The 12,292-nt window shown below is 48.1% G+C and overlaps 1 pseudogene; it reads left to right on the top strand.

Annotated features, from left to right (window-relative positions):
• Window positions 1-5,916: 5,916 nt before the first annotated feature.
• The window catches only part of LOC130298313 (zinc finger protein 850-like), a 422,064-nt pseudogene continuing 415,688 nt past the window's right edge, over window positions 5,917-12,292 (top strand).

Consider the following 12,292-nt stretch of genomic DNA (forward strand, 5'->3'; position numbering starts at 1 on the left):
GGGTAGGCCTTCGTCTCGCACCCAACCTGCAATTGGTAAGTCTGTTTTCACAGAGACTGGGGCCTTTTGGGTCATAGTCTCTACATGCTGCAAAGCTGTATAGGCAGCTAACAAGTTCTTCTCCAGTGGTGAGTACCGTTGCTGAGCTCCAGTTAGTTGCTTGGACCAGAACCCAATTGGTACCGCTCGTTGACCTTTAACTTCATTTGGCTGCCACAAGCCCCATGACATGACGTTGTTGGTCACCATCACGTCAAGTTGAAAAGGGAATCCATCTTTGAGTGGACCAAGACCTTGATGCTGTAAAACGGCTTCCTTGGCTGCTTTAAATGCTGTTTCTTGGTCCGCACCCCAAACAAATGTAGATTTTTTGCGTGTAACATTGTATATGGGACGTAGCAAAAGTCCAAGATGAGGTATAAATGACCTCCAATATCCAAGTGCACCGAGAAACTTTTGTGCATCTTTCACAGTCTTTGGCGTTGGGGTGTTTTGTATTGTATCCAGTATTGGTTGGGGAATCTTGCGAACAGGACCGGCCCAGATCATTCCGAGGAATTTGACTTCCTGGGCAGGACCCTGCACTTTGTCTTTGTTAACAGCCCATCCTCTGGCAACCATGTGATCAATCAAAACAGTCAATGCATCTGCCACTTCCTCTTTAGTTCCGGTAATCATGATGTCATCAATGTAGTGGAAAACAGGTACTTTCAGGTTTAACAGGCTTAAATCTCGGGCAATCAGTCCATGGCATATGGTGGGGGAGTGTATATATCCTTGGGGCACCGTTTGCATGGTGTATTGACGTCCTTCCCAGGTGAAAGCAAATTGGTCTTGGGACTCAGGTGCAATAGGAATTGAAAAGAAAGCATTCGCTAGATCAATCACTGCGTGCCACTCGCCAGCCTGTTTGGCTATGTCCTCAACGACTGAGACGATATTGGGGACTGCAGCACTTAATGGTGGTGCCACTTTATTGAGTCCCCTATAATCTATAGTCATACGCCATGAACCATCTTGTTTCTTAACAGGAAACACCGGACTATTAAAAGGGCTTGTTGCAGGACGAATTACACCTGTTCTCAATAATTCAGCGATTGTTTCACTGATTTCTTTCTGTCCTCCCGGCAGCCGGTACTGCTTCAGCCTTACCGGGCTACTAGGAGGAGGAATGACCACAGGTGTCCAATTTGCATTTCCTCTCACCACCTCCTTGACTACATTGACATAAGAGGGTTTGTGAGGAAAGCCAAACTTGAACACCCCCCACTGTGTCTCTATACATCGCCCTAACAATAAATCTATCCCCAAGATATTGTCAGGTAAATCGGAAACCAAAATATTAGCCTCAAATCGGGGACCTTTGTTAATGGCTAACATGACAGTTGTCTGGACAGCTTTAGTTACTCTACCCCCCAAACCCTCTATGTGGACTATGGGGCCTGCAAAATGTGAGGGGTTACCCTGAAGCACTGTTACCTCCGCCCCCGTGTCAACCAAAGCTAGAACTTTGGTGTTGTGTTTTCCTTTTCCCCACCAAACCGTTAGAGGGACATGGGGCCGTCGATCCCCAGCCATGACTGGTAACATTTTCGGTGCCGGGGATCGGCCGTCCCATCAGTCCAGTAAATTTTGTTTGGCAATGGCCTTCAACTCAGCAGTTGGATACAAGGACTTTGGTTTCCTAGGAGTGGCAACAGGAGGACAAGAATTAGTATCAGGGTATTTAACACCAGATTGCTTATGTTTCAGACCTTTCTCAGTGGGTGTAGGCTTAGAAATGAAATCATCCTCAAAAGTAATTAACTTTTCAACTTGTACAGGACCCATAGATGCAGTGTGAACCTGAACCCTTTTCTTTAATGTTTTCCACCTTTTAAACAAGGCTCCGGTACCAAGATTTGTAAATGACTCATTTATACCAGCTTCCTGAAGTTCCTCAATCATCTCTTTCCTAGACATTCTAGTGCGTTTTGGAATATTCTGATTTTTGTTCCATGTGGGTTTACCCTTGGGAGGTTCTACAGTGTCCCCTCTGTCTGACTTATTGGCCATAGAGATACCTCTTCTCTGGTTAACCTTTTCCTCCATTTCATACTCCCCCAACTCTGCTAACCTTTGTGTGATCACAAAAATCTGTCCATTTTCGGCTGTACCATTTAGCATAGATAATAAGGACCCTCTTTTAGCACTGGGAGCTGTCCTTAGAAACCTAGACCTCATGCTTGCCGTGAAATCCTCTGCATCAGGCCCTTCCCAGTGATCTTTGTCTAGACCTGCTACACAACCCATAATACGGACTCTAGTTATAGCATCTTTTATGTTGTGCCATTGAATGTGTGGTTCAATGTCAGTGTGATGTGGGAAAACTTTTAGTAATGCATGTTTAATGATATCCATTAAACTGAAATTACCTTGAATGTTTCTCACTAACCTCAACACCTGTGTGATCTGTGGATTACTTGTGAGCTGACCAATGCTTACGGCTTCATCTGCATTAAGAATGATCTTATCTGCCCCAGTATCCCACACACGCAACAACCACTCACCAATGCTCTCACCCGGAGTCTGCTTATAAAGCTTTGTAATCTCGGTTAGCTCTAGTTGTGAATAACCTCGCACTACCTCATTTATTTCATCTTGTGCACTCTCACGCATTCCTTCGTGACCATCATGGTCCATGGGTACTCTACGTTTTCTCTGTTGGGTGATAAGGGGGTGAGCTTTGTAGTTATCCACCCTCTCATCATCCTCAGAGGAGACATAATAGTATGAATCGTCTTCAGAGGAGGAAGAGAAAAATGACTTATCACACTCATATTGTTTAGTCATTGTTCTCACCTTTCTGGTGTGGTATGGCACTTTACCTCTTTTAGATCGACTACGGTTTATTTTGTGAATTAGCAGAGTATTAGTTTCCTGTAACTCCTCCTTACGGGCATTGTTACTTTCCAAACATTCATTTGACCACAATAACCTCTCTTTTACTTCAGCTAATTCCTTTTCTAGGGCCTGTCTTTGCTCTCTCTCATTTTTTAAAGCATGCAAAATGATCCACCCTACTTCTGCAGCAGCTCTGCTCTCAGGTTTGGAATAAACCCCTAAATCAAGCTTCAGAGCCATACCTCCTATCTCTTCCCCTATCTCTGGGTAAACCGGCGCACCATAGCGTACAAGCTCTTCTGCTATAACACTCCATTTTCCCATAGTGTTAGCCCAATGTGGTACAGCCCCATATTTGGGCCTTCTACCCCCAATCAATGAACAAAACTTCTTCCTAAAGAAACTCATTCTCGCAGTCAGATATACTTGGAATGTGATCAGACAAAGGAATCTCAAGCACAATATCAGATGGCGGGACAATAACACGTGTCTGCAGTAAGCCTTATTACTAGTATATAGTGTATCACTAACACATACAAACAGGCTACACTGGGGTATCTCGCACAAGCGGGTATGCCTCTCACACTAGTGAATATAGTGGAGATTTATAGCACACACAACTAAAGTGCAATCACAATCTTGTAACATGTACAACAGGAGACTTTCAATATGCTTTACAATCTGTGTCTAAATAACTATCCCGTATGCAATACAACCAACCATTACCTAGAAAGCAATGCTATTAATTACCAGTGACAAATCACTAAATAACTATCATGTATGCAACTCAAGTTACCCTTAAAACAAGGAACACAAAAGCAACAGTCTATTAGAATCCTGTATAACTAGTCCAGTGCTACACGAGATAACCACAAACAGATTAACCTATTGTATAAGAGTACAACAAAACATGCCCCTCCCCCGACCATGTGCTTTCTTTGTCCCTAAAAATGGCCCCCAGCTATGTATTAAACGGAAGCAGGAAGTACAGGCCAACATACAAATCACCCTTTTAGTTTAAAAGCCCTTTGAAGACTACAAAGTTAATCATCAGAAAAATATTCCTTTATAAAAGTTTCATAAATTAATTATAATTGTTAGGAAAATTAGTTAATTTGGTCAATTGGTTACTAATATTCATAACTCCTGCAAAATCCCATCCTCGTCGCCATTTGTTGTGGTTCGTGGCTTGGGGCTGAATTGGATTTGGCTCCAACGGTGTCACGACCAGTTAAAATCTGCAGACCATGCATCCGAGATACAAAATGGCTGAGACCATGCGGGCTAGTGAATACAATATATTCACACAGACCGCAGATATTTAACTAGCCGCACCACCGGAGGCCAAACGCAATCATAAACAACCCACAGACCAACCTATTTATAGGAATTTTGGAAGAGTTATATCCTAGCATCCAATGCACAAATCAACACTACACACCCAAAATGCGGACTAAATAAAGAGGTTTAATACACAATTGGAAAAACTAACACACATTCTAAACTGAAAGATATTACTAATAGATACAACAAATATAGTAGAAAACACTATTGGGTGGATTTTCCTTAAAAGATACTATATATCTATTATATATATATATATATATATATATATATAAAACACTCAAAAGAATATAACTGAGAATACTTAGCTTCGGGACTCCCTTACGGCAAGTATGAAAATGGAGCAGAGGCAGTGGACAAGTGGTTGCATTCCTTTGTTTCAGGATTCAGGCCCCACAGCAAGTGAATAGGAGGTGTGATGGTATCCAGCCCAGGAAGAGAAAAAGAGCCCGCTTGGGCCTGTTCAATGGGTTTTATTTCTTGTTGTCTCCGCCCCCCCCCCCACCTTAGCCAGCCCCCCCCCCCAGGTGGTCTGTCTAATGTTACAAAAGCCCCTGTAATCTGACTAGTAGACCCCAGGTAAGAGACTCCATTTTGCCATTTTCCAACTCCATGCGGCCTTTCTGGACTAGGATCACAAGTAAAATGTATGTCATTTTCATGTCCACAACAACTGGAGAGGTGACACTGCTGGGAGATTATACAGTAATGGAGGGGTCTGGTGATGACTGGAGAGGTGACACTGCTGGGACATTATACAGTAATGGAGGGGTCTGGTGATGACTGGAGAGGTGACCCTGCTGGGACATTATACAGTAATGGAGGGGTCTGGTGATGACTGGAGAGGTGACCCTGCTGGGACATTATACAGTAATGGAGGGGTGACACTGCTGGGACATTATACAGTAATGGAGGGGTCTGGTGATGACTGGAGAGGTGACACTGCTGGGACATTATACAGTAATGGAGGGGTCTGGTGATGACTGGAGAGGTGACACTGCTGGGACATTATACAGTAATGGAGGGGTCTGGTGATGACTGGAGAGGTGACACTGCTGGGACATTATACAGTAATGGAGGGGTCTGGTGATGACTGGAGAGGTGACACTGCTGGGACAATATACAGTAATGGAGGGGTCTGGTGATGACTGGAGAGGTGACACTGTTGGGAATGCTGGGACATTATACAGTAATGGAGGGGTCTGGTGATGACTGGAGAGGTGACACTGCTGGGACATTATACAGTAATGGAGGGGTCTGGTGATGACTGGAGAGGTGACACTGCTGGGACATTATACAGTAATGGAGGGGTCTGGTGATGACTGGAGAGGTGACACTGCTGGGAATGCTGGGACATTATACAGTAATGGAGGGGTCTGGTGATGACTGGAGAGGTGACACTTCTGGGACATTATACAGTAATGGAGGGGTCTGGTGATGACTGGAGAGGTGACACTGCTGGGGCATTATACAGTAATGGAGGGTCTGGTGATGACTGGAGAGGTGACACTGCTGGGACATTATACAGTAATGGAGGGGTCTGGTGATGACTGGAGAGGTGACACTGCTGGGACATTATACAGTAATGGAGGGGTCTGGTGATGACTGGAGAGGGGACACTGCTGGAAATGCTGGGACATTATACAGTAACACCACTGGAGGGGTCGGGGTGATGACTGTATCATTATGTGTCAGGACGTGGCGGTCTATTTCTCCATGGAGGAGTGGGAGTATGTAGAAGGACACAAGGATCAGTACAAGGATCAGGTCATGATGGAGGATCAGCAGCCCCTCACATCACCAGGTAATAGACATGACTATATACACACGTCCTCTCATTATTTGTATGTAAAGAATGAATTCAGTCTCTGTATGTGTTCCCTACAGTCAGATCCAGTAAGAGAACAGCAGCAGAGAGGTGTCCCCGTCCTCTTCTTCCACAGGATGATCAGGTAGATGGAGATATTCCCTATGATCTGTAGAAGGGCTGTGAAGCTCTTGTGGTCAGTCCCCTTACCCTCCATGACTCCTCATCTTCTGCTCATCTATAACATCCCACGTGACTTCTCCTACTGTCTGATGACTTTTACTATATTTCTTCCACATCTTATGAATCAGGGAGAAGATCCAAACAATTTTAATGCTGCAGAGACAGATGTGAGCGGTGATGAGCGGTATAAGGATGACATTCCTACAGGGAAAGATCTGATCTATAATAATGCTACAGACATAAAGGAAGAAGAGGAGACAGATGTGAGCAGTGATGAGCAGTATAAGGAGAACATTCATACAGAGAAAGATCCAATCTATATTAATGCTACAGACATAAACGTAGAAGAGACAGATTTGAGCGGTGATGAGCAGTATAATGAGGACATTCCTACAGCGAAAGATCTGATCTATATTAATGCTACAGACATAAAGGAAGAAGAAGAGACAGATGTGAGTGGTGATGAGCAGTATAAGGAGGACATTACTACAGGTAACCTCCCAGGTGAGTAGTAACCACTAAATGCAGAGAACAGTCACAGATTCTGCTCAGTCACCGACTGTAATAATTTTTTATGGAATTTTTTTAAAGGGGTTGTCACGATGCCGGCTGGCAGGTAGTGGATCCTCTGTGCCAGAGAGGGATTGGCGTGGACCGTGCTAGTGGACCGGTTCTAAGCCACTACTGGTTTTCACCAGAGCCCGCCGCAAAGCGGGATGGTCTTGCTGCGGCGGTAGTGACCAGGTCGTATCCACTAGCAACGGCTCACCTCTCTGGCTGCTGAAGATAGGCGCGGTACAAGGGAGTAGGCAGAAGCAAGGTCGGACGTAGCAGAAGGTCGGGGCAGGCAGCAAGGATCGTAGTCAGGGGCAACGGCAGAAGGTCTGGAAACACAGGCAAGGAACACACAAGGAACGCTTTCACTGGCACTAAGGCAACAAGATCCGGCAAGGGAGTGCAAGGGAAGTGAGGTAATATAGGGAAGTGCACAGGTGATTACCCTAATTGGAACCACTGCGCCAATCAGCGGCGCAGTGGCCCTTTAAATCGCAGAGACCCGGCGCGCGCGCGCCCTAGGGAGCGGGGCCGCGCGCGCCGGGACAGAACAGACGGGGAGCGAGTCAGGTAGGGGAGCCGGGGTGCGCATCGCGAGCGGGCGCTACCCGCATCGCGAATCGCATCCCGGCTGGCAGCGGGATCGCAGCGCCCCGGGTCAGAGGACGTGACCGGAGCGCTGCAGCGGAGAGAGTGAAGCGGGGACCCGGAGCGCTCGGCGTAACAGTACCCCCCCCCTTGGGTCTCCCCCTCTTCTTGGAGCCTGAGAACCTGAGGAGCAGACTTTTGTCAAGGATGTTGTCCTCAGGTTCCCAGGATCTCTCTTCAGGACCACAACCCTCCCAGTCTACTAAAAAAAAATTTTTCCCTCTGACCTTTTTGGCAGCCAAAATTTCCTTGACCGAGAAGACGTCCGAGGAGCCGGAAACAGGAGTGGGAGGAACAGATTTGGGAGAAAAACGGTTGAGGATGAGTGGTTTGAGAAGAGAGACGTGAAAGGCATTAGGGATACGAAGAGAAGGAGGAAGAAGAAGTTTATAAGAGACAGGATTAATTTGACACAAAATTTTGAAAGGACCAAGATAGCGTGGTCCCAACTTGTAGCTAGGGACACGGAAGCGGACATATTTAGCGGAGAGCCATACCTTGTCTCCAGGGGAAAAAACGGGGGGAGCTCTTCTTTTCTTATCCGCGAACCTCTTCATGCGTGAAGAAGCCTGTAAGAGAGAATTTTGGGTCTCTCTCCATATAATGGAAAGGTCACGAGAAATTTCATCCACAGCGGGCAGACCAGAGGGCAAGGGGGTAGGGAGGGGGGGAAGAGGGTGACGGCCGTACACCACGAAAAATGGGGATTTGGAGGAAGATTCAGAGACCCTGAAGTTATACGAGAATTCGGCCCATGGAAGGAGATCTGCCCAGTCATCCTGGCGGGAGGAAACAAAATGTCGCAAATAATCACCCAAGATCTGGTTAATTCTTTCTACTTGTCCATTGGACTGGGGATGATATGCAGAGGAAAAATTTAATTTAATCTTGAGTTGTTTACAGAGAGCCCTCCAGAATTTAGACACTAATTGGACACCTCTATCCGAGACAATCTGCGTAGGCAACCCGTGAAGACGAAAAATGTGTACAAAAAATTGTTTAGCCAACTGAGGCGCAGAAGGAAGACCAGGAAGAGGGATGAAATGTGCCATTTTGGAGAATCGATCAACGACCACCCAAATAACAGTGTTGCCACGGGAAGGGGGTAAATCAGTAATAAAATCCATACCAATCAGAGACCAAGGCTGTTCGGGGACAGGCAGAGGATGAAGAAAACCAGCGGGCTTCTGGCGAGGAGTCTTATCCCGGGCACAGATAGTGCAGGCTCGCACAAAGTCCCCAACATCCGTCTCCAGAGTCGGCCACCAATAGAAGCGGGAGATGAGTTGCACAGATTTCTTGATGCCCGCATGACCTGCGAGATGGGAGGAGTGACCCCATTTGAGGATTCCGAGGCGTTGGCGTGGAGAAACAAAGGTCTTCCCTGGAGGAGTCTGCCTGATGGAGGCAGGAGAAGTGGAGATCAGGCAGTCAGGTGGAATGATGTGTTGCGGAGGGAGATCAACTTCTGAGGCATCCGAGGAACGAGAGAGAGCATCGGCCCTAATGTTCTTATCGGCAGGACGAAAGTGAATCTCAAAATTAAATCGGGCAAAGAACAGAGACCACCGGGCCTGGCGAGGATTCAGCCGTTGGGCAGACTGGAGGTAGGAGAGGTTCTTGTGGCCGGTGTAGATAATAACAGGAGAACTTGATCCCTCCAGCAGATGCCTCCATTCCTCAAGTGCTAATTTAATGGCTAGAAGCTCTCGATCCCCGATGGAGTAGTTCCTCTCCGCTGGAGAGAAGGTCCTAGAGAAAAAACCACAAGTGACAGCATGCCCGGAAGAATCTTTTTGTAGAAGAACAGCTCCAGCTCCCACTGAGGAGGCATCAACCTCCAATAGGAAGGGTTTAGAAGGGTCAGGTCTGGAGAGGACGGGAGCCGAAGAAAAGGCAGACTTGAGTCGTTTAAAGGCGTCTTCTGCTTGAGGAGGCCAGGACTTGGGATCAGCACTTTTTTTGGTTAAAGCCACGATAGGAGCCACAATGGTAGAAAAATGTGGAATAAATTGCCTGTAATAATTGGCGAACCCCAAAAAGCGTTGGATAGCACGGAGTCCGGAGGGGCGTGGCCAATCTAAGACGGCAGAGAGTTTGTCTGGATCCATCTGTAGTCCCTGGCCAGAGACCAAATATCCTAGAAAAGGAAGAGATTGGCATTCAAACAGACATTTCTCAATTTTGGCATAGAGTTGGTTGTCACGAAGTCTCTGAAGAACCATACGGACATGCTGGCGGTGTTCTTCTAGATTGGCAGAAAAAATTAGGATATCGTCCAGATATACAACAACACAGGAGTATAACAGATCACGAAAAATTTCATTGACAAAGTCTTGGAAGACGGCAGGGGCGTTGCACAGTCCAAAGGGCATGACCAGATACTCAAAGTGTCCATCTCTGGTGTTAAATGCCGTTTTCCACTCGTCCTCCTCTCTGATGCGGATGAGGTTATAGGCGCCTCTTAAGTCCAATTTAGTGAAGATGTGGGCACCTTGGAGGCGATCAAAGAGTTCAGAGATGAGGGGTAAGGGGTAGCGGTTCTTAACCGTGATTTTATTAAGACCGCGGTAGTCAATGCAAGGACGTAGGGAGCCATCTTTTTTGGACACAAAGAAAAATCCGGCTCCGGCAGGAGAGGAGGATTTACGGATAAAGCCCTTCTTTAGATTCTCCTGGATGTATTCGGACATGGCAAGAGTCTCTGGGGCAGAGAGAGGATAAATTCTGCCCCGGGGTGGAGTAGTACCCGGGAGGAGGTCGATAGGGCAATCATAAGGCCTGTGAGGAGGTAGTGTCTCAGCTTGTTTTTTGCAGAAAACATCCGCGAAGTCCATATAGGCCTTAGGGAGACCGGTTACTGGAGGAACCACAGAGTTACGGCAAGGGTTACTGGGAACCGGTTTTAGACAGTTCTTGGAACAAGAGGACCCCCAACTCTTGATCTCCCCAGTGGACCAATCCAGGGTAGGGGAATGAAGTTGAAGCCAGGGAAGTCCAAGGAGAATTTCCGAGGTGCAATTGGGGAGGACCAAAAGTTCAATCCTCTCATGATGAGATCCGATGCTCATAAGAAGGGGCTCCGTGCGGAAACGTATGGTACAGTCCAATCTTTCATTATTTACACAATTGATGTAGAGGGGTCTGGCGAGACTGGTCACCGGGATGTTGAACCTGTTGACGAGAGAGGCCAAAATAAAATTTCCTGCAGATCCAGAGTCCAAGAAGGCCACAGCAGGGAAGGAGAAGGCAGAGGCAGACATCCGCACAGGCACAGTAAGACGTGGAGAAGCAGAGTAGACATCAAGGACTGTCTCACCTTTGTGCGGAGTCAGCGTACGTCTTTCCAGGCGGGGAGGACGGATAGGACAATCCCTCAAGAAGTGTTCGGTACTAGCACAGTACAGGCAGAGGTTCTCCATACGGCGTCGTGTCCTCTCTTGAGGTGTCAGGCGAGACCGGTCGACCTGCATAGCCTCCACGGCGGGAGGCACAGGAACAGATTGCAGGGGACCAGAGGAGAGAGGAGCCGAGGAGACGAAACGCCTCGTGCGAACAGAGTCCATATCTTGGCGGAGTTCCTGGCGCCTTTCAGAAAAACGCATGTCAATGCGAGTGGCTAGGTGAATGAGTTCATGTAGATTAGCAGGGATTTCTCGTGCGGCCAGAACATCTTTAATGTTGCTGGATAGGCCTTTTTTGAAGGTCGCGCAGAGGGCCTCATTATTCCAGGACAATTCTGAAGCAAGTGTACGGAATTGTACGGCATACTCGCCAACGGAAGAATTACCCTGGACCAGGTTCAACAGGGCAGTCTCAGCAGAAGAGGCTCGGGCAGGTTCCTCAAAGACACTTCGGATTTCCGAGAAGAAGGAGTGTACAGAGGCAGTGACGGGGTCATTGCGGTCCCAGAGCGGTGTGGCCCATGACAGGGCTTTTCCGGACAGAAGACTGACTACGAAAGCCACCTTAGACCTTTCAGTGGGAAACAGGTCCGACATCATCTCCAGATGCAGGGAACATTGGGAAAGAAAGCCACGGCAAAACTTAGAGTCCCCATCAAATTTATCCGGCAAGGATAAGCGTATCCCAGGAGCGGCCACTCGCTGCGGAGGAGGTGCAGGAGCTGGCGGAGGAGATGACTGCTGAAGCTGTGGTAGTAACTGTTGTAGCATAACGGTCAGTTGAGACAGCTGTTGGCCTTGTTGCGCTATCTGTTGTGACTGCTGGGCGACCACCGTGGTGAGGTCAGCGACAACTGGCAGAGGAACTTCAGCGGGATCCATGGCCGGATCTACTGTCACGATGCCGGCTGGCAGGTAGTGGATCCTCTGTGCCAGAGAGGGATTGGCGTGGACCGTGCTAGTGGACCGGTTCTAAGCCACTACTGGTTTTCACCAGAGCCCGCCGCAAAGCGGGATGGTCTTGCTGCGGCGGTAGTGACCAGGTCGTATCCACTAGCAACGGCTCACCTCTCTGGCTGCTGAAGATAGGCGCGGTACAAGGGAGTAGGCAGAAGCAAGGTCGGACGTAGCAGAAGGTCGGGGCAGGCAGCAAGGATCGTAGTCAGGGGCAACGGCAGAAGGTCTGGAAACACAGGCAAGGAACACACAAGGAACGCTTTCACTGGCACTAAGGCAACAAGATCCGGCAAGGGAGTGCAAGGGAAGTGAGGTAATATAGGGAAGTGCACAGGTGATTACCCTAATTGGAACCACTGCGCCAATCAGCGGCGCAGTGGCCCTTTAAATCGCAGAGACCCGGCGCGCGCGCGCCCTAGGGAGCGGGGCCGCGCGCGCCGGGACAGAACAGACGGGGAGCGAGTCAGGTAGGGGAGCCGGGGTGCGCATCGCGAGCGGGCGCTACCCGCAT

Source organism: Hyla sarda, assembly GCF_029499605.1.
Source record: "Hyla sarda isolate aHylSar1 chromosome 1 unlocalized genomic scaffold, aHylSar1.hap1 SUPER_1_unloc_9, whole genome shotgun sequence".
NCBI classification, from domain to species: domain Eukaryota; kingdom Metazoa; phylum Chordata; class Amphibia; order Anura; family Hylidae; genus Hyla; species Hyla sarda.